Source organism: Nicotiana tabacum, chromosome 24, assembly GCF_000715075.1.
Source record: "Nicotiana tabacum cultivar K326 chromosome 24, ASM71507v2, whole genome shotgun sequence".
Lineage (NCBI taxonomy): Eukaryota > Viridiplantae > Streptophyta > Magnoliopsida > Solanales > Solanaceae > Nicotiana > Nicotiana tabacum.
The window spans coordinates 29,294,356-29,317,104 of NC_134103.1; positions in this window are offsets into that span (position 1 = coordinate 29,294,356).

The window sequence follows — 22,749 nt, forward strand, 5'->3', positions numbered from 1 at the left end:
ATCGTTTACCCAGTGAAATTTTTGATGTTCTTTCTTACTTGTAATTGTCCTTACTTGCTTACCTTCATGCCCTTGTGCTCATAGGGTTGCTTTTGAGCTGATATTTTCATTGTCTTCCCAATATTTCTCAAGGTTACGATGTCATATCTGCGAGACTGAATTCCCATGTTGGGATTCACTCTTGCTTATCTTGCACGATATATTGATTTATCTATATCCTCTTATCTAGCCATAACTAGGCTCTTCCTGAATCAAATGCTAACTGATCGTTGGCCCACTCTCATATTAATATTCCGCATAATCTTTCTTGCATTATTTCCTTTGTCATTACTTACCTCTTGCACTGGCTCCTTATTTATCAACAACATCTCGGAAAGGAATTCTTACTTCCTCTCCTTGACGACGTATTTGCATGATGTTCTAGAATCATAGCATATTAGAAGGATTTGAATAGGTGCATTCTCATCCCTTTCTCATTTTTTATCGCATTCTTCCTTTACCATTCCATAGTTTCTAGAACCACTTAATTCTGACTTAATGCCACATCACTCCATATACCCTCCTTTAGGGGAGTACTAAGATTTAGAGCTACGACGATCCATATATAGATGCTTTAGCTCTTCATTTTGGCGTCTTTTCACATCATCGATGACCCTTACTCGCCTTGCAGTAATCCTTCTGCACCAAGGATAACTAAATTCCTTACTTACGAGGGTGACACTTAGAATAACTTACACACAGTCCCTTAAGCTTAACTTTGCTCACATTGCTTGCATTAGGGAAGCGTCTTCCTGAATGACCTTTAGAGGTTATTCTTCTGTTGTCCATTTTATTATCGCCGAAACGCAATATGAAATTCTCATGATGTCGACCATTATCAAATCGCTCAGTCCCTAATCCATGTTTAGTTTATCTTCTTTGCCAGCCTATATTGATTTCTATTACTCTTGAGGTCTAGCTTTTCCTTCTGGTAATTACATTAGAGTCACGAACTTATTTCTCGAAATGAGGATATGACTTCACGGACTATACGCTTTTGTTGTCTCAAGGCCTATCACCTCTCGTATCTTCTTACACCTGACTATAGGTTATGTAAAATTGTCATCGTTTTGATATACCGTTGTCATCCATGTATCATATCTTACTCATAATGCTTCATTGACTCTCTTCTTATTTCCCACTAACATTTATATCTATCACTTTATTCTAAAAACTTCAACAAGACATTCTTTTGCTTTTAGCTCCCCTTTGCTCCATCCAGTGGCTCTACGGGTTGCTCAACGTTCTCGCTCTACTAGGGACGGGAGTGACACTAAGGTAATATTTATCCCTTCCAGGCTTTTAGTGCCCATCTTTGTAGTACTCATATCTAGGTATACTATTTTAGGGTGCATCATTTCGGTGTCTCAAAAGGATATCTATTAGCATATTTGCACTATACTTTGGAAATATGAACTAACGCAAATAATCCATTCACCATTTTGGGTTAGTCTAACCCCAACCGGATCCTGATATCCCGTCCTTCTCTATACTACTTCTGTTAACTTCTATAAAACATAAATGAGATGGGTGTGGCCATTTTTACGTACCTCTGTTATTGTTGAAGGTAAATCAAAAGGCTTATATTCCCCTGCATGAATTTGTAAATATTGATAATCTTTATTAACTGGGCGTCTCATACCCTTCTTCATCTTGCTTCTTTTACTTGTTGAAACTTGTATCTGTCTTCTGAATCTCTTATTGCCTTTCACCATAAGGGTGGATATATAGATTCTTGCCTTAAGGCTCCTTATCAAGAGGCTTACATGTCCTAGTACACATATGATCTACTGGAGACCTTATATTTACTCATCATAAACATCATGAAAAATCGAGTTCCTCTGACTCAATTCTTCCATAGCCACATGCAATCTCTTATCAACTATCTTTCGAGATGTAGTCATCATCGTATTATGAATAAGAGAGATTTTAGGAAATTGAGTTCTTATAATTGAGCTCTACCACACGATCTAGAGTAAGAAAAAAAAGTGACAGTCCTAAATTTACTGTAGCCTCCTGCTTAATAGTGTGGTGCACAACACACCTATAAACAAGACTCTACTATACACGGCTTGTACACTTCCTACGACAGAACTGCTATGATACCACTTTTGTCATGCCCCGAACCTGAAGGGCAAGACCGGCACTCGGTGCCTCACCTATCCTTGCGTACCAACTTGTGACGAAGGAACTCTGAACATATAATGTCATACTTTGGCCACGGGCCACATTGCAAGACAATTTGCGAACGCTGACTAAACATCAATTCATAACTACTACAACTGGCAAACAAACAAAATATACATACAAGGCCTACTAGCCCAACATACTGCACTAACTGACATAATATGTCTACAAGCCTCTACTGATGGATCTACTGTGATCGGAACGAGGCCCCGACCTACCCAAAACATATATATACATATATAGACAAGATGTACATAAAATGCTAGACCCGGAAACTCCAAATGACGTTGAGCTTACCGATCAAGCTGAAATCGGGCAACACCTACTGAGGAGGTTTATCGGTTTGTGTGTCTAAACCTGCACGCATGAAATGCAGCGTCCCCGGCAAAAGGGATATTAGTACGAAATAATGTACCGAGTATGTAAGGCAACAAAATAACTGAAAGCTAAAACTGAATTGATAATATAATAACTGTAAGTAACTTGGAGTCAAAGATAATATTATGATATGCTTACCAACTGATACCGACTCAACTCTCTCAATACAGTAAGTAAAATAGATTTACGGTCTTATAAGGCTCGGTATATATATAGTTGCTCTACCGTAGTAGGCTCGCTCATAGGCGCTCGGCCAAATGAGGTAAAGTAGGTATTACTTCAAATGTTTCCACCTTTTCAAAGTGACTTAAGAGTCATCAAATAGAACATATATTGCTGCCACATAAAAGTTCAAGATTTATCCAAAATATTTTAGATAATAACGAATTTCTTTATTAACTTGGTAATTCCCCACTAATAAATAATTAATCAATCACCCACATAATTAATAATTATATCAAATTACTTAAAATACTACTCACTTTAACACACCTTACTATCATGGTCATGTGGTACCTCGATTAACTTACGGTGAAACTTTAACGTACGAAAATGCGGGATGTAACATCTCATTTCCGAGCTTATATCAATTTACTTATAGCGTACTTCCATGTACGAAAACATGGGTTGTAACAGGTGACTATAAGATAGAAAAGGGTGGCTATTGTCAGGAATGATATGTGATGATGTGGAGTTATTGTGTTGTTATTTTCATGTGATGTTGGGATATTCTTTGTGTTTATTTGTATACCTTGTGCAATTTCTCTTGTTGTTGGTAAATTGATAACAATATGATTTATGTTGAAATTGGGAGCCTGTGGCTATTGCCAGGCGGATTATAAAATAAAATGTGGGTACGAGGTGCCGAGAATAAAATAAAATAATGATATTGGCACATGAATTGTCCGTGCAGTTGTGATATGAAATGTGGGCACGAGGTGTCGTGGTAAAATAAAATGATGATATCGGCACGAGAATTGTCCATGCAGTTGTGACATGAAATGTGGGCATGAGGTACCGTGGTAAAATAAAATGATGATATTGGCACGAGAATTGTCAGTGCAGTTGTGATATGAGATGTGGGCACGAGGTGCCGTGGTTAAATGATGATGATATTGGCACGTGATTTGTTCGTGCGGTTATGATAAAGAAATTGGCACGAGGTGCCGTGGAAAAATAAAATTGGGCTGAGACCCGTACTTTATGATTTTGAAATTAGGAGTCACATGGTGACTTTTATTCGAAAGATAATTATTGAAGGAATTATACTCGAAAAAGATTTATTTGAAGGAATTATATTTAAAAAAGATTTATTTGAAAGAATTATAATTGAAAGATATTTATCGAAGGAATTATATTCGAAAAAGATTTATTTGAAAGAATTATATTTGAAAAATATTTATTTGAAGGGAGTATATTCAAAATATATTTATTGAAAAATATTATATCCTGGAGATTATTATATGAGAAGCATATAGGCTTGATTAATTGGATGTACTTGTATTTATTATTTGTTAAGCAATATTAATGGTGTTCTTATTCCCCTGTTGTTTATATCATTAGTTGATTTGTGTTGCCCTTATTGTTATTTGTTTCTTATTATTTTGTATATCATATTGCACATGTTATTAGACTAGTGAGTGTCTTGATTGTACCTCGTTTCTACTCCACCGAGGTTAGTCTTGATACTTACTGGGTACCGACCTTGGTGTACTCATACTACACTTCTGTACATTTTTGTGCAGAGCCAGGTATTGGAGATATCGGACTCAGACAGAGTTAGAGTGGGATCGCAAGGATTCAAGGTACAGTTGCTTGGTCATCGCAGTTCCTTGCAGTCTTTCCATTTTATTGTACTGTTATTTATTATTCAAATAGTGTTGGGTATTTGATCCTTGAGATCATTTCATGTATTCAGTTAGAGTTCGTGACTCAGTACTACCAGTCTTGGGAGGTTGTTATATTTGTAATTAATCCTGCTGTAGTTTCAAAAAAACCACTGTTATTGTATTTTGACTTATGGGTGCATTTCCGTAAGATGATGGTGTATGAGTTACGTGTTAGCCATTTGAGTAAGGGTGTTGAAATTGGGTATGAAGATTCTAGTATTCGTGAGGTTTAGAAACTGGATGTTCTTGTTGGCAGACTATTCCTTGATTGCGAGCTGTGAAAAAATGTTGTTGTTTGGATGACTGATAGTAGGTGTTATGGAAAGGTTGATACGGACTTTTGGAAGGTTAATTACATGTTTGGGGATGGTCGGAAATTGGTTTGGGGGTTGCTTTTGAGCCTAGTGAAAATGTGTATTCTGCATCGGATCAGATTTTTTTGTTCTTACGTAGTTGTTACCACATGTATATTATCAGGCGGAATGGATGTTATTCATGCCATGGTTCAGGTTATATGTTTCTATCTTGTACTATGACGGGTTGTGAGGGTTACATGATTTTTCGCACGCATACTGTGATTTAGTTTAGGCCTCATGGCATTATGGGTGAGGTGTCCTTCGTGATGTTGATTTGCTTACTACACCATAGTTGTGCTTGACCTTCTCAGTATTGTTTGTTCCTAATAATTTTCCCACAGTTATATTTTGTGCACCCTATTGTGCTTGATGTTGACGCACACGTGATCAGTGAGCCCGAGTATTATGGCTCGATGGGTACCCTGTGTGAATTGATATGATGGGATCGGTTTGCACGCTGTAACGACACAGTGATGAAATGTAACTCCTAATTCCTATTTCGTGTAATTTGCTTTCACCTTGTTGAAAATAGTTCATAGTAAAATGCTAAAATTTCCCTACATATTTAACTTGCTTGGTAGTTTTCTTATTTAGTTTTCTTACTGTTATTTGTCATGTCTGAATTATTATTTGATGGTGTACAGAACCGGGTTGTGTAAGGCTCCATATGATTATTGTTGGTACTTGTCGATGGCGTTGCCTGTATTGGCTGAGATGCGGTTTCTAGACATGAGAATTTCACTATTGTATTGGGATGAGGAAGGTTTGGAATAATAATACTATATTTTTGCTGAGGATTTGGACAGTGGCCCTGGTTAGACGAATGAGTTTCTTGGCTTATTGATCAGATGAGTGGTTAAGTGGTTATGCGTGTTTCTTTCATCATCGGTAGGGTATGAAGGTTTTGAACGAGGTTCTAATCGATATGAGGTTTTCTACCGGCACCAGATTTGTTTTTGGGCAGTAATGGTGGTCAGCAGTTCCTATTGTGAGTGTCGAATTGATGGGGTATATCATGTGATTACATCTTGAGTTATGGGTATGACTTGATACAACTTGTTCAGATTTATACAGTGTATAGATGTGGGATTCGGGTCTTGTAATGAATTCTAGATGATAGAGATTGTGTTCTAAGGTTTAAGGACCAAGGTCAAAATAAGGATCTCTAGTTATGTTGTGTTGGCAGGCTTATGTGGATCAGGGTGACGTGGGATCACCCCCGGGTTTTTTGCATAGTAAGGTTACAACGTGATTTGATAGCTTTGGAACAACTCTTGGCACGTTCGAGGACGAACGTATGTTTAAGTGGTGGAAGATGTAACGACCTGACTGGTCATTTTGAGTATCTGCACTTCGCTCGATATTTTAAGGGCTCGAGTATCTCCGCACGATGTATTATGACTTGCGTAAATTATCGGTATTGGTTTTTCAAGTTATCCGAAAATGATTTGGAAGAATGAACTTCAAGATTTAAGCTCTAAGTTGGAGGAGTTGACCAAGTTTATCTTTTTGGCATTTGACCTCGGAATGGAGTTTTGTTGATTCTGTTAGCTCCGTTGGGTGAATTTGGACTTAGGAGCACGTCTGGATTGTAATTTAGAGGTCCGTAGTTGAATTAGTCTTAAATTGGCAAAAGTTGGATTTTTAAGAAGTTTGACCATGAGTGAACTTTTGATATTGGGGTTGGATAACGATTCTGTAAGTTAGAATAGGCCTTAATGGCAAATGTGACTTATGTGCAAAATTTGAGGTCAATTGGAGGTGATTTGATAGGTTTCGGCATCGGTTGTAGAAGTTGAAGTTTCAAATTTCATTAATTTTGACTTGAGGTGTGATTCACCGTTTCAAGGTTATTAAGCGTGATTTGAAGCTTCGAGTAGGTTTGTTTCGTCATATGGAACGTGTCTGCAAAATTTGGCGCCATTTGGAGTTGATTTGATATGGTTTGGACGCTCGGTTGCGATTCTAGAAGTTCTTGATGTTTAGTTTGATCTTCATGCATTTTAGAGTCTGATTTGTGGTTTTAGAGGTTATTTTGATGATTTGAGTGCGCCAGCGAGTTCGTGTTGTGTTTCTGTACCTGGGTGTATGAATGGTTTGGAGCCCCGAGGGCTCAGGTGACTTTTGGATTGGCTTCAAAATGATTTTTCATAATCTTTGATTGTTGGTGTTGGTTGTCATCGCATTTGCAATATTTTGGTGCAAATGCGACTATCGCATTTGCGAAGTAGCCTTGCATTTGCGATCTTAGGTGGCTGGGCAGGAATTCGCTTTTGCGAAGAATTCCTCGCATTTGCGATGGTCCCTTTTCGCATTTGTGAAGCCCTTGGTCGCAAATGCGACCTTAGCAGGAAAACCTCCAGTTCACATCTGCGATATATTGTTTGCATTTGCGGGGGTCGCATTTGTGAACCCCCTTGTCGCAAATGCGACATCAGCAACTTGTTAAATGTTGAGAATTCCGAGACTTAGCTTCATTTTGATATATTTTGAACCCTGGCTTCGATGAGAGGCGATTTTATGAAGGGATTTTCATACCAAATCATTGGATAAGTACCTCTAATCAATTTCCAACTATACTGGGTTAGCCGAATTGAGGTAAGTGTCTTGTCTAACTTTGTTAAGGGAATTGTTCCTCCTATTTGACATTATTTTTTACATGCGGGGGTGATACATATATGAGGTGACGAGCGTATATGTGTGTGCCGGGTTAATCATGCTCGGAGGGTGGATAATGTTATATTTGTGTTTATAGAATTGCATGACCTGCGTGCTTCATGTCTTACTTGACTCTTAGATACTAAGAACATAGTACTAAATGTTAGAAATTAAGACTTAGCTTATTATAACTTGATCAAATTTGACGGAATTTTGAGTATACATTAACATGTCTAATTTGGTCATCACTATGCGTAATCATTACTACATTACTAAGACTGCTATTCTTGAGATACTAGACTATATACTTGTGTTGTGGTTCATTTGTGAGATTTGTTGAAGTATTTGAATAATACGGTTCTTCAAGTTTTATTGAATCATTGTTGGCTTGGAAAGTTTTGATTGGGATTTGTTTGAAATATCCGTTAAAACACACTCCTTGATGTTATTTATTCTTCCTACCTTGTTTGTCATTGATATGCATATACTTGGTAAGAAAGAGTGTAAAGCACGAAGGGTGATGTCGTGCCATATTATTGAGAGTAAAAGCACGAAGGGTCATGTTGTGCCACATTGTTGAGAGTAAAAGCACGAAGGGTGATACCGTGCCATGTCATATGAGAGTTAAAGCATGAAGGGTGATGTCGTGACATTTCATTTATATTGTTATGCTTTTATTATCGCGAGATCATGGCATGATGGGTATTTTCGTGCAGGTGAGGACGAGGGACATGCATTATAATATGATATATGTTTCCCGTGTATATGTTTATACTTTTACCTTGAGCTGTTATTGTCGTACTTATATATCTTGTGTGACTTGTTGTTATTGTCATGTCCTTGATCTCTATGTTAATTGTTGTTGTGATACCCATGCCTTCTACTTGTTTAACCTACAAATACCATGTCTATTTCTTGCTGCTATAATCACACCCATGTCGTAATTATTCGTTTACACCATAGTACATGCCCTTTTTCTATGTTTAGGCATCCATGCCTCTACTTGTTAACTTGTGAAGATCATGTGTTTCCTTCTTATTTGTTATACATGTATTTAGGCCTTCATCATGCTAGTTAGTTGAAGTTGATATTCCTTATTTCCAATTGTTGTCATCACTCACATGCTTTCCGCCTAGTCTTTTACTGTTGCCCATATAGTTATCCTTGTTCATTATTACTACTTGCATATTTCCTACCTTGTTATTCCTGTTATCAGTATTTCTGTCATCTGGTTTGTTTTTTTATATGTATATTGGGTAAGGATGAGATAAAAGCATGAAGGGTATTGCCGTACGATTGACTTGATATCTGAGTACATTCCTCATGCTATGAAAGTTAAGAATTGACTATTGTGGTTTATTGGATTCATTCTACGGAAATGATTGGTCGAGGTATTTAAAGATGCCAAATTGTGATCTCTGTTAACACTCGATTATTATTTTGCGTATCCATTTTATGTATTCCTCTTGATTATATTGTGGTATAGTTCTATTGTTGATTCACTGTGCAGGTTTTAATCAGTAAGTATCTTTTAACTAAAAAGCCCTGTCACTACTTCGATGAGGTTAACCAAGATACTTACAAGTACATGGGGTTGGTTGTACTGATACTACACTTCTGCACATCGCGTACAGATTGTTGGAGCAGAGCTGCTGGTGATGTTGGATGCTGACTCTGAAGATTTTCGTGTATTCCGGATATAGCTGCCACTAGTCCTTGGTACCTTAGGTTTTGCTAATATGTTTACGTAACTTTCAAATAGAACATATAATTATTTGTATCAGGTTTGTAATTCCAAGTCTTAGAAGCTCGTGATTCGTACTACCAGTTCTTGGGTCAATTTGTAAATGTTCAGATAATTCTTTACTATTTTTCTATAATCTCTTTTGGATTGTGTTTTTTGTTAGTTGGCTTACCCAGCGGATCGAGATAGGTGCCATCACGACTAGTGGTTTTTGGGTCGTGACAAATTGTTCATACTTTTACTATATATTCTCGTACTTTTTATTGATTTTAAAGATTATGTAAGGGTTCATCTAAGAAAGGAACAAATGAGAATTACATCTTGCACATATACAATAAAAGTTATTTAATAAAAATCTTTGATGTCATAAAAACTCTTTGATTTTTAAATTTTTATATTTGAATAAGAGTATATGTTATTTTTATCTAATTCAAGCTTACATTAGAAATCGAAAAAAAAAAAAACATCCGTCAAAGACCAATTAATAGATATTTTCATGCTTGTTAATCATTAGTTATACTCATGAGTATTTGAGAAAAATTAAGGGATAATACTTTGATTAATAAAATAAATTTAGAACTAATTGAGAATTATGTTTAAATATTACAATTTTAGAACTTTTCATAGAAGGATGAGAATTTGACGTACAAGCATTATGAAACTTTTATTTTATTTCAATATATTACGTGGCTTTCATATCCTGAGAGGTTAAAAATGAGTTTTCTTCCTTGCTGAAATTTTTAAACCCGCACCTGCAAAATGTAAAAGAAATTATTTCGCCCCGCCTTGCACCGCAACTGCATGTACCCACACCGTCCCGCATATGTCTAAATCTTCCTTCTCTGCTCCTGCACCCGTACCACCTCAGTGACATCCCTATATATTTATGTACTTCGTGTGCTTGTCCCTTGCAATATCCATTTAAAGCTTTACTCCAAAATCAATGCCTTATTTTTGCTTGATCTTTAGCTATTTTTACACATTTGGTCAAATTTAAAGAGCTTTTAAGCTTAATCATTGTTTTTGCTTAAGCATCATGCAAATATTTTCCAGATACTAAAATAAGCCAAAGCATGCTTAAAGATTTTAAAATTACCCAAACACCCTCACAAGTCACAACAATGTCTAACTTAAAAATTAGCGAGAATTATCAAGTGGTGAGTATTTAAAATGGTGAAAAAATGGAATGAACACTATAAAAAATAATATGGGCAGGGGAGAAGCTAAGTGGGAATAAGAGAATCTAATTGAATTTCCTTGGTCGAAAAATTATATTCTACAAATAAAGAAAAAATTGAATTCTTTTTGTTGTATATAAACGGTTGAATTCCCTTTGTATAAGAATTGTTTTATAGCAAAGGGGTCCAGAAATTATTTTTTATCACAAGTTCGTGAAAATTGCACGCGGCACCCTATTTGGTCACCCCCGTTTAACCTATACCCATTTTTTAAAAAAGTTTTAAAAACTACCCACTTTTTAAACAAATTCAGGCCTCTTTCTCTTCCTCCTTCGTTTTCTGAATGCTGAATCTTGAGATATTGTTATGCGTTATAGCCTGATGATTCATATATATCTACTTGTCCCATTATATTTAGTTTGGTCTTATTCACAATAATTTAACCTCTTAGATATTTTAGCTTCACATGCACATTGATTTTTGGTTCTAATTTATTATCTGTAGTAACTTGATTTCATGTCGAAAATATTTTTCATTCTTTAATTTTTGAAATAAACAGCATATCAATCGCTGCTAATCAATTTTATTAAATTCATTGTTGTTTAGTACTATTTCATTTATGTACAATATGTTCTTTTGTTGAATTCTTTTTTTGAAAGATTATCTTCATCATTTCCGTGTGCTGACTTAGAACTTCAGCTCTAAGAATGCTGAAGTTCAGCAAATATAAACAAAAACTCCAGCTCCTAGAATGCTGAAGTTCAGCAAATACAAAACAAACTTCAGCCCTAGAATGCTGAAGTTCAGCAATTACAAAACAAACTTCAGCTCCTAGAATGTTGAAGTTCAGCAATTACAAAACAAACTTCAACTCCTAGAATGCTGAAGTTTAGTAATTACAAAACAAAAATTTCAGCCAAAACATGTTGTAGTTTTATTGAATTGAAGTTTGTCATTGCACTATGAACTGAAGTTTGCATGATGGCCTTTGCAAGTCAGACCAAACCTCAGGCAAAAATATCTGAAGTTTTGCTACACTTCAGGCAAAACATTCTGAAGTTCAAACTTCAGACATAATGTTTTGTTACTTCAGGCCCGTATGTCTGAAGTTACCCGAAAAGTGGGTACACTTACAATTATTTTTGCAAACCGGATATAAGTTAAAAGTTGACCCAAAAATTGAGTATAGATGCAAAAACCTATGTATGATATTTTAGTAGTTTTGAATCATCTTATATCAATTTTTGGCTCCACCACCGAGTATGAGTATTTGTGTTGTATGGACTCTCTCTCTCTCGTTCTCTTTGCTTTTAATTTTTTCGTACTTAGTTGGACTCTCTCTCTTTCTCTCTTCTTAAATATAGGGTGCACAAAAAAAAAAAAAATAGGGTGCACAAAACTTTTTTGTGTTGTATGGACTCTCTCTTTCTCTCATCTTAAATATTACTACTCATACTTGAATTCACTGACAAAATGCGCCTATTAAGAAACATCAGCGCAAAAATATTGCTTAATAAGCAACATAAATAGTAAAGAGTGTATCGCACAGTTGCAAATTATAAACCTCAATTGTGTCATTTATACTGTAGATTTAAGATAAAAATCCAAAAACACCCCTCAAGAAACTCTATTCTTAGAAACTCTAGACTTCTTTTTAAACATAGCAATACATACTCAATCATGATTTTTCTCTTTACACTACTGTCACTCTTAGAGACACCAACAACATCAAGTCAGCTTTTTTACCAAAATTTGCATTTTTCATTTCAATTCAAAGTTGTTAATATATTTTACTAAATTAATTAGAGGATTAAGATAGCCATGTCATTTTTCGGCTAAATTTTGTATTTTTCTGGTCACTTTTATATTACAAAAAAAAAAAACAATTGTGTTACAAAACTTTACTTGAATGACCATTGGTGAAATTTACCTTGCTTAGCTCTGGAAGTCAAGTTTGTAATTACTGATTTAAACCCTGCATTGGAAACCTTAGCTGCTATTGTTCTTTGTCTCATTCGTACCAAAATTGTATCGTGTTTGGCCTTTCCATGAAATATTGACTTATGAATTTATACTAGAAAATAGACCACAACTCACATAACCCATGAAAACTCTCTTCTTAAAGAAACTGCTTATTATTATAAGGGTAAATGTAATTGGTGAATTATTGTTAATACGAATTCCTTATTGAGGCTAATCGAACCGAGAAATCACAAAATATGGCTTCATTTTACTAACCTTTTACTTAAGACTGATAACTTTTTCTTGTAGCAGAGAATAATCATGATACTTCCACCTCGAGCCATAATCATATATATTCATATTAGCATTTCATGCGAACTTTACAACTAGTAGCATAACCATTAAAACTACATAGTGAAGTATGACCATCAGGTTCGAGTCTGGGAATCGTCTTTGATAGGGAAGCTTTATCTCTAAAGTAGGATGTCATGGCATGAATCCAGATTAATCGGATTCCAAATGTTTATTGGAAACTGGGTAGGAAACAAGAAAAATATAACCATCAAAATTTCAAATAATACCTAGTACAGTTTTGATGCTAAATACTTAACCGTTTAACATCTAGACTTTGATCGCGTATAAAGTAAAAGTTTATATTATTTTGTCACCTTAAGGTTATCTATAAATGTTCTCACAATAAGTGGTAACCTAACAAATAAATGTATCACTGCTATTATAAATATGTAAAGTTTTTAATTTCTTATAATAAGTACGGTGTGAGGTGTTTATCTTAGAGAGATAGACTCTGACTTCTCTATAAAACTAACATTGTCATGAACACAGTTGTAACGACCCGACTTGTCGTTTTGAGAATTAATATTCCGCTCAGCGACTTAAAATCCCGAGCAACTTCGTAATATGTATTATGACTTGCGTGTGCGGTCGAGTTTGGTTTTGGAAGGTTCGGAATTAAATTGGATCAATCCAATTTAACATTGTATTTAACTTATACGTCCTTTATGGACTTGGCAATTCCAATTCCAAATTGGTAAGAATAAATTAATATTATCCACATAACTTTTATATAAATCAATATTAGTTTATTTTTTTATATATATATTTCAACCAACAGATACATATATATCAACAATTAGATACAATTTAATTTTCTATTCGAAATAGAAAACTTCAATCCGTTCACACTATTAATCATATCATCTGTGCTAGCAAAGAATATAATAATATTTCATATGGACTAATAACTAAATTTATTTGAATAATTAAATTTTTTACTTTAATTATCAAATAATAAAGCAATTAATCCTTTAGCAAAGATCAGAACACTCGTTAGTATACGACCCCATATGTTCAATACTAAGCCAGTAGTAAATTGATCATATCAATATACAAATCAAGGGTGGCGTCTAGCAACACTCCTTAACGGCCGGATAGCATGAAGTATATAATTTTACGCTCAAGAACCCGTCGAAGAATAATATAGTAATTCTTTCTGTCCTTGCAGCTTTGGGCCACCCTAGGATATGGTTCAGCTGTCAAATCCTAATAGGCAATCAACTATGTGTTCATATCAAATATAATCGACAATTGAATGACCTAAGAAACTCTTTTCTTCTTTCATTTAATTGCACTGGCCAAGGTCTTAGTTTGGTCGTTTATAACTCATGACCACATAGAGCTTAAACTCATTATTAAGAGTTGACAGACTCCATCTTGATAAATCACTAATTCTATAAGTATTTAATTGTACCCAATATCCTTTCAACTATCGCCCTAGGGCCATAGATGTCTAATATCAAAGCACAATAAAAAATTGTCAATTACTATGACGATCTCAGGTCAAAGGAAACTATTACATCACATTCTTCAAGAGAATATCCTATTGACAGTTTATGATAATTCTAACCATTCGGAATTATCCAATGGGTCGGTTCAATGATCATATCTTTATATGCATCATCTATCTATGTGATTTAGTTAATAAGATTAACTAATATTTATCCCATAAATACAATCACATAAATACTGATCTAACCGGATTACTAATGTCCAAATTAATAATCCTACGATCAAGAACAAGTTTAGATTAAATTGTAAGAGACTTTGCTCTCATTATCATGATCTCTATCACGATGACAAGTCTCAAAATTTAATTAAGGACCTTATCAAATTAATAATAACTATGATAAAGGAATATCAAATGCCATATAGTTTTATATCAAATAACGTTCACAAAAATATGTTCAAATCATCATATATGAGATTGGATTTAGGGCATATCTACTATATCCGTAACAATCTCCCACTTGCACTAGAGCCAATCACTCTTGTACTTCATTCCCAATTTTCACTTGTGCTTGTCAAACTCTTTTGCACAAAGAGCTTTAGTGGATGGGCCTGGAGCATTTTCCTTTCCATCAACCTTTTGAATCTAGACGTCTCCACGTTCAATGATTTCTCTTATCAAGTGATACCTTCGCATAACGTGTTTGGAATTTTGGTGTGATTTTGGTTCTTTTGCTTGAGCAATGGCTCCAGTATTGTCACACAATAATGGAACTGTACCTTCTATTGAAGGAACCACACCAAGTTCAGTTAAGAACCTTTTTCATCCAAACAACTTCCTTAGCAACTTCAGTTGTTGCTATATATTCTTCTTCAGTCACTGAATCAACTACTATAGCTTGTTTGAAACATTTCCAACTCACTACACCACCATTTAAGGTGAATATATAACCAGAAACAGATTTGCTATCATCTCTATCTGAAGAGAAACTTGCCTCAGTATAACCTTCTAGTTTTAACTTAGAGTCTCCATAAATGAGGAATTGGTCTTTTGTCTTTCTTAAGTACTTAAGAATGGTCTTCACCACCTTCCAATATCCCTCATTAGGATTTTCCTGATATCGGCTAGTCACTCCAAGTGCATCAGCCACATCAGGACGTGTATATGTCATGGTATACATGATAGCTCCCACTGCACTAGCGTATAGGATCCTACTCATGCATTCTCTCTCTTCAGGTGTTTTAGGACAATCCTCCCCACTAAGAGTAATTCCAATGCATATAGGTAGATAGCCTCTTTTGGAATTATCCATGTTATACCCTTTCAAAATGGTATCAATGTACAAAGACTAGGAAAGTCCAAGCATCTTCCTCGATCTATCTATGTAGATCTTTATTTCCAATATATAAGTTGCTTCTCCCATGTCTTTCATGGAGAACAATACAAATAGCCAAATCTTGATACTTTGCTATACCGGTATATCATTTCCTATGAGTAATATATCATCAACATACAGTACTAAGAATATTATTATGCTCCCACCAACTTTTTTGTACACACAAGATTCTTCTTTGCATCTAACAAAATTGAACTTTTCAATTGTCTTGTTAAAGCGAATATTCTAATTTTGAGAAGCTTGCTTTAGTCCGTAAATGGATCTTTGTAGCTTGCAAATCTTATTATGTTTAGGTGGACATGTGAAACCTTCAGGTTGTGTCACCTACACATTCTCTTCTAGCTCACCATTAAGGAAAGTTATTTTCACATCCATTTGCCATATTTCATTGTGAGAACCTTGTGTCTCATCTTCATAGGTCTTAGGGTCATCATCATTATGATCAACCTCATTTGATACATCATCATGTACCATTTGACTTAATCTAGTCGGTACATGACATTCTTTTGTAGACCTTCTAAGAGGTTCTTGCACAACTTGCTCACCTTGTATTGGATTTGGTTGTTGTTCAATTTGGTTTGGAACAGGTTCATTAACCTGTTCTTGAACTACATTTAGTTCTTGAGCTTCAACCGTTAAAGATGGAAACTTCCTTGTTAACTTCAAAACAACCAATAAAGGTTCTTCAACGTGTGTATCATGATCTTGATTTTGTGTTGATTCATTAGTTTCTTGAACTTCATCAAGTTTTATTTCTCCACTGTAACTTCCTTCCAAAAGAAATTCCCTTTCCAAAAAGGTTGCTCCTCAAGTCACAAACACTTTATGGTCAGAAGGGTGATAGAAATAATATCACATTGTTTCTTTGGGATACTCAATGAACCTACACCTGTCAAATCTTGAGTCAAGTTTATCAAACTGCAGTCTCTTAATATAAGCTGGACAACCCCAAACTTTTATATGTTTAAGGTTAGACTTATGTCTTTCTCATATTGTCACGACCCGAAATTCCCACCGTCGGGACCGTGATGGTGCCTAACATTTCACTTGCTAGGCAAGCCAACGTTAGAACAATTTATTCTTTTTGACAATTTAAATTTAATTAATAAAGAAGAACTGATTTAACTGCAATAATCAAAATAAATGCGGAAGCTAAAACTATAAAACATATGCTACAAATCCCTGAACCCGGTGTCATAAGTGCACGAGCTTCTAGAGTAACACATACAAGGGTCTGAAATAAATACAAAGTTGTCTGAATAAAAATACATAGCTAAATAGATAGAGGAAGGGGACTCCAGGAGCTGCGGCTGCTGAGCACCCGTACCTCAAGTCTCCGCAACTGTCCAATCCGACCACCATAATAGCCGCAGCTGGAACGACTCCAAAATCTGCACAGTGTGCAGAGTGTAGTATCAGTACAACCGACCCTATATATTGGTAAGTGCCGAGCCTAACCTCGACGAAGTAGTGACGAGGCTAAGGCGGGTCACCTACACTATAACTTGTATGCAGTATATAATAATGACAGAAAATAGGAATACTGAACAGAATTAAACAGTCAACTAAAAATAATAACCGCAGACTCAAGAATAAATCAGTGTCGTCTAGATTTACCAATCTTTAACAGTCCAAACACAAATACCGGAAAACCAACACAGCTCAAGAAATGGAAACAAATAGGTTGTTGCGGAGCGCAACCCGATCCCACCAGACAACACAAAATCCTCCCTTATTTCACCGTAACAATATCAACAACAGTAAATAATATATATATATGTTGCGGCGCGCAACCCGATCCCACCATATATAATTATTAGTATCAAAATTCACCCTTATTTCACCATATCAATCCACCCTTATTTCACCTATTGTGGCGTGCAACCCGATCTCACCGTACAATACGAATTCAGCCTTACTCCACCATATGAATCCACCCTTATTACACCTGACGCGGCTTGCAGCCTGATCCTACCATATCAGTACCAAACACTCAATGTACACAGTCAAATCAACAGTTCAAACCACAAAACCTTTATGATAAATAGACTTTACCTTTCAACTCACATGAGAATCACATAGCACATAGTCCGATGGTTCCTAATTCCCCCAAGTCAAGGTTAGACGCAACACTTACCTTTCTTCGCAGTCAATTCAAAGCTCTACCGGGGCCTTTCCCCTAGAATCTGCCTCCAAACCACTCGTATCTAGCCACAATTGACTCAAAAATATCAATATTGCTAAATAAATCAATTACAATGTATAAATTTAGATTTCCCAAACATTTCCCCAAATAGTAAAAAATCGACCTCGGGCCCGCTTGGTCAAAACCCGAGGTTCGGACAAAAATCCATTTACCCATTCACCCCCGAGTCTGATTATGTAATTAGTTTCGGAACCCGACCCCAAATCGAGGTCTTTATTCCCAATTTGCAAAAACTCCCCAATCCTTCCTAAATCCCTAGTTTTCTACCATGGAAGAACAAACATTAGGGCTAGGAATTAATGGGTGATGTTAGAAATGGAAGAAAATGGGTTAAAGAGTACAAATCTATGAATTGGTGTTGAGTTTTCTCTTCAAAATCGCACCTAGGTCGAGCTCTAATGGAGAGTTTATGAAAAAATGGAAGATTCCTGTTTTTGAAATATTAAAAGGTCTGGGTGTCAGGCCTTCTTCGCGTTCGTGAAGGGCCTGACACATTCGCGATGTGCCACAGCCCAAGTGGCTTTCGCGTTCGTGAGTCGCTCAATGCGTTCGCGAAGGCTGAACCCCCTGGCCTTCGCGTTCGTGAGCCAGTACTTGCGTTCGCGATGAAGAACTGACTGACCCCTCACCCAGGTCCCATGCCTACACGTTCGCGAGAGGTTGGTCTCGTTCGCGAAGGGTAATGCCCCCCACTACTCCGTGTTCGTGAAGAAGAAATTCCACCCAACCCCAACTCACCCTTCACGTGAGTACTTTCGCGAATGCGAAAAAGGAAACTAAAAAACACTAAAGCTGAAGAAAGACTAGATTTTCTAAGTTCAAATCACCTCGTAGCCTATCCGAAACTCACCCGAGCCCTCGTGTCACAACGTATGTTCTCCCTCCGTGAACCATCTTGACGGTACCTAGTCTCTACGACTAGGTAATCTTACAATTGCAGAAATGAAATGAAAACATAAAAGCTAACCACTAACGGGAAATTTTAAATAAACAATTAAGATGTCACTCGGCATATACAATAATACTCTCGAAATGTACACAACTATCCCAAGACCCAAAACACCGTAAGTCACAAGCTTCTAAGAATTTCTAGTTGCTCTATACATTAATGTCTGAAGAAACAAGGTAAGAATTAACATAAGGGGATAGGGGGACTCCGAGGTCTGCGGACGCGGCAGATATACCTTAAAGTCTCCAAAGCTGTCCCGGCTCACTGATAGTGCGGCTGATAAGGAGTACCTGGATCTGCACATGAAAAATATGTACATAAGAGCATGAGTATACCACAATCGGTACCCAGTAAGTGCCAAGCCTAACATCGGTCGAGTAGTGACGAGATCAGGTCAGGGCCCTACTGGTATGTATATAATAAACTAAGACAAAATGAAATATTTCAGTAAAAATAAGACAGAATAAAATATCGCAGTAAAAAATAAATACTGAAATTTAACAAGAATGAAATCATAGAAAGGCAACAGCTAAGTATGCAGCGATAACAACTGGGGATCTCCCATGATACCGTCCTGTAGTCCCAAACGTAAATGTGTAGGGAGATCTCCCGGAATACCTTTACGTAGTACCAAAGTAAATATGCAAGACAAGGGGATCTCCCGGAATACTGTTCCGTAGTCCCAAAGTAAATATGCAGGGGGATCTCACGGAATACCGTTCCGTAGTCCCAAAGTAAATATGCAAGACATGGGGGATCTCCCGGAATACTGTTCCGTAGTCCCAAAGTAAATATACAGGGGGGTCTCCCGGAATAGAATCACTCGAGTCCGACCTTAAATCGCCTTCCAAAACTTGTAACTTTAGTCTATGAAATTTCTACCATTTTTCCCGAACATTCCAACTCAAATCCTTAATTAAATGATACAATTAACCATAGATTAGTGGGATATAACCATAAAGCGGTTAAGAATCTTTACCCACAATCTTCCTCTAAAAATCCCTCGAACCTTCGCCTTCTATCGAGTTCCTAATTCAATTTTGTGATATGAACTCAAACCCCTCATTTTTTATCTTTAAATTCTGCCCAGGTGCTCTCTTCTTCGCGAACGCGGAATACCCCTCGCATTCGCGAAGAGAAATTTGCGATGCCCTTGTCGCGAACGTGAAGGCCTAACAAATCAACCCTACGTGAACGCGGGACCAACATCGCGAACGTGTAGGCATAAGGGCCCAGGGACCCAGCTGGCCAGTCCCTCTACGCGAACGCGGGACCTCCATCGCGAACGCGGGCAACTTCCCAGTGCTTCGCGAATGCGGGACCTCCTTCGCGAACGTGAAGCAAAAAATCTCACCTGCCACCAGTTCCTCTTTGCGAACACGAATCTCCTCTCGCAAATGCGAATAAGGAAACCAGAATTGAAGAACACCAGAAAATCTGCAACTCCCAAAGTCCAAAAGTGATTCGTTAACCATCTGAAATCAACCCGAGGCCCCCCGAAACCTCAACCAAACATTCCAACAAGTCCTAAAATACCATACGAACTTAGTCGAGCCCTCAAATCACATCAAACCATGCTAATATCACGAATCACCCTCCAATTCAAATTTAAATAACTTAAAACTTCGAATTTCCACAACCGGCGCTGAAATATATCAAATCACCTCCGAATGCCCTCAAATTCTGCACACAAGTCATATTCAACATTACAGACCTACTCCAACTTACGGAATCGGAATCCGACCTCGATATAAAAAAGCCGACTACGGGTAAAAAATCTCCAAAAATTCGGCTTTCGCCATTTTAAGTCTAAATAAGCTACAGACCTCCAAAATACAATCCAGACACGCCCCTAAGTCCAAAATCACCCAATGGAGCTAACGGAATCGACATAACTCCATTCCAGGGCCATCTTCAAACAATTCCAACTACAGTCCAAATCCTAAGACTTAAGCCTCCGTTTAGGGACTAAGTGTCTCAGAACACTCCAAAAACCAAAACCAAACCTCCCGGTAAGTCACAATAGCATAAATGATACGGGGAAAGCAGTTAATATGGGATCAGGGCTATAACTCTCAAAACTACTGGCCGGGTCGTTACGCCTCGGGGCTCCAAACCAAACATGCACACAAGTCCTAAAACATCATACGAACTCGCTCGCGCGATCAAATCGCCAAAATAACACCTAGAATTACGAATTGAACACCAAATCAAATGAAGTTTTCAAGAAAACTTTTAAACTTCTATTTTCACAATCGAACGTCCGAATCACGTCAAACCAACTTCGTTCCTCACCAAATTTCACAGAAAAGTCATAAATATAATACTGGACCTGTACCGGGCTTTGGACCCAAAATACGGACCCAGTATCAACAAGGCCAAACATCAGTAAATTCTAAAAATCATTAAACTTTTGAACTTTTAATTTTTCATCCAAATCCCATATCTCGAGCTAGGGACCTCAGAATTCGATTCCGGGCATATGCCCAGGTCCCAAATTACGATACGGAATCACCGGGACCATCAAAACACAGATCCAGATCCATTTTCTCAAAACGTTGTCCGAAGTCAACTCAAATTAATTTTTAAGGCAAAAATACTTATTTTTATCAGTTTTTAACATATAAGCCTTCCGGAAAAACACTCGGAACGTGAACGCAAATCGAGGAAGTCTAAAATGAGATATTTAAGACTTCAGATCATAGAATTTAGTTCTAAAACATGAGATGACGTATCGGGGTATCACACATATCTTATATGGTGTTGTAGAGACTGACTTAGTGAGAACTTTATTAAGTAAGTATGTTGCTACTTCCAAAGCATATCCCTATAAATTTATTGGAATATTAGTGAACCCCATCATAGATCTCACCATATCTAATAAGGTTCTGTCACGACCCGAAATTTTCCACTGACGGGACCGTGATGGCGCCTAACATTTCACTTGCTAGGCAAGCCAACGTTAGAAAAATCGTTAAACCAATTCCTTATTTCCATTCAGTAAATAACAATAATTAACTAAGATGAAATATAATAAGTGCGAAATATCATAAAACTGTATTAATTACTACCACCCGATTCTGGAGTCACAATTCACGATCATTCTAAAATTTACTACAAGTAATAGTCTGAAAGAAATACAACTGTCTGAATGAAAGAAAATAGTAGGATATAAAAGATAGATGGGGACTTCAAGGTCTGTGAACGTCGACAGATCTACCTTGAGTCTCCGGACAGCGGACCAGTAGCAAATCTCGATCAACCCGAGCCGGTATCAAAATCTGCACAGAAAGTGCAGAGTGCAGCATTAGTACAACCGACCCCATGTACTGGTAAGTCTCGAGCCTAACCTCGGCGAAGTAGTGACGAGGCTAGGACAAGACACCCACATATAACCTGAACAATATAATCCTGCTAGTGGCACCAACAGTAAATAAAGAAATAACATGGAAATGATGGGAAGGGAACATACAGTGGGGGAATACAACATAAAGATTGAGAATAATGAAAAGACAGAATTAAACCGAAAATCCTTAAATGAATTGAGCAATTAAAACATAAGACTGCACGACATCACCCTTCGTGCTTTTACTCTCTTCCTCACAATATAAATAATTCAAGCACGGCATCATCCTTCATGCTTTATACTCTTCCTCACCATATAAATAAATCATGCACGACATCACCCCTCATGCTTTACACTCTTCCTCACAATATAAATAAATCATGCACGGCATCACCCTTCGTGCTTTACACTCTTCCTCACAATATAAATAAATCATGCACGGCATCACCCTTCGTGCTTTACACTCTTCCTCATAATTCACAGAATCAATAACAACGAATAGAGAGATGTTTCACAAAGAAATCAATATTTCATCAATGATTACTTTCACAATTTAACATCTCAATCTCGAATCAATATTCACAATTTTATCAACCTTGGTGGAACCGGATACAAGTCTCCCAACATTTCAACAACAACAATAAGCATGGATAACAA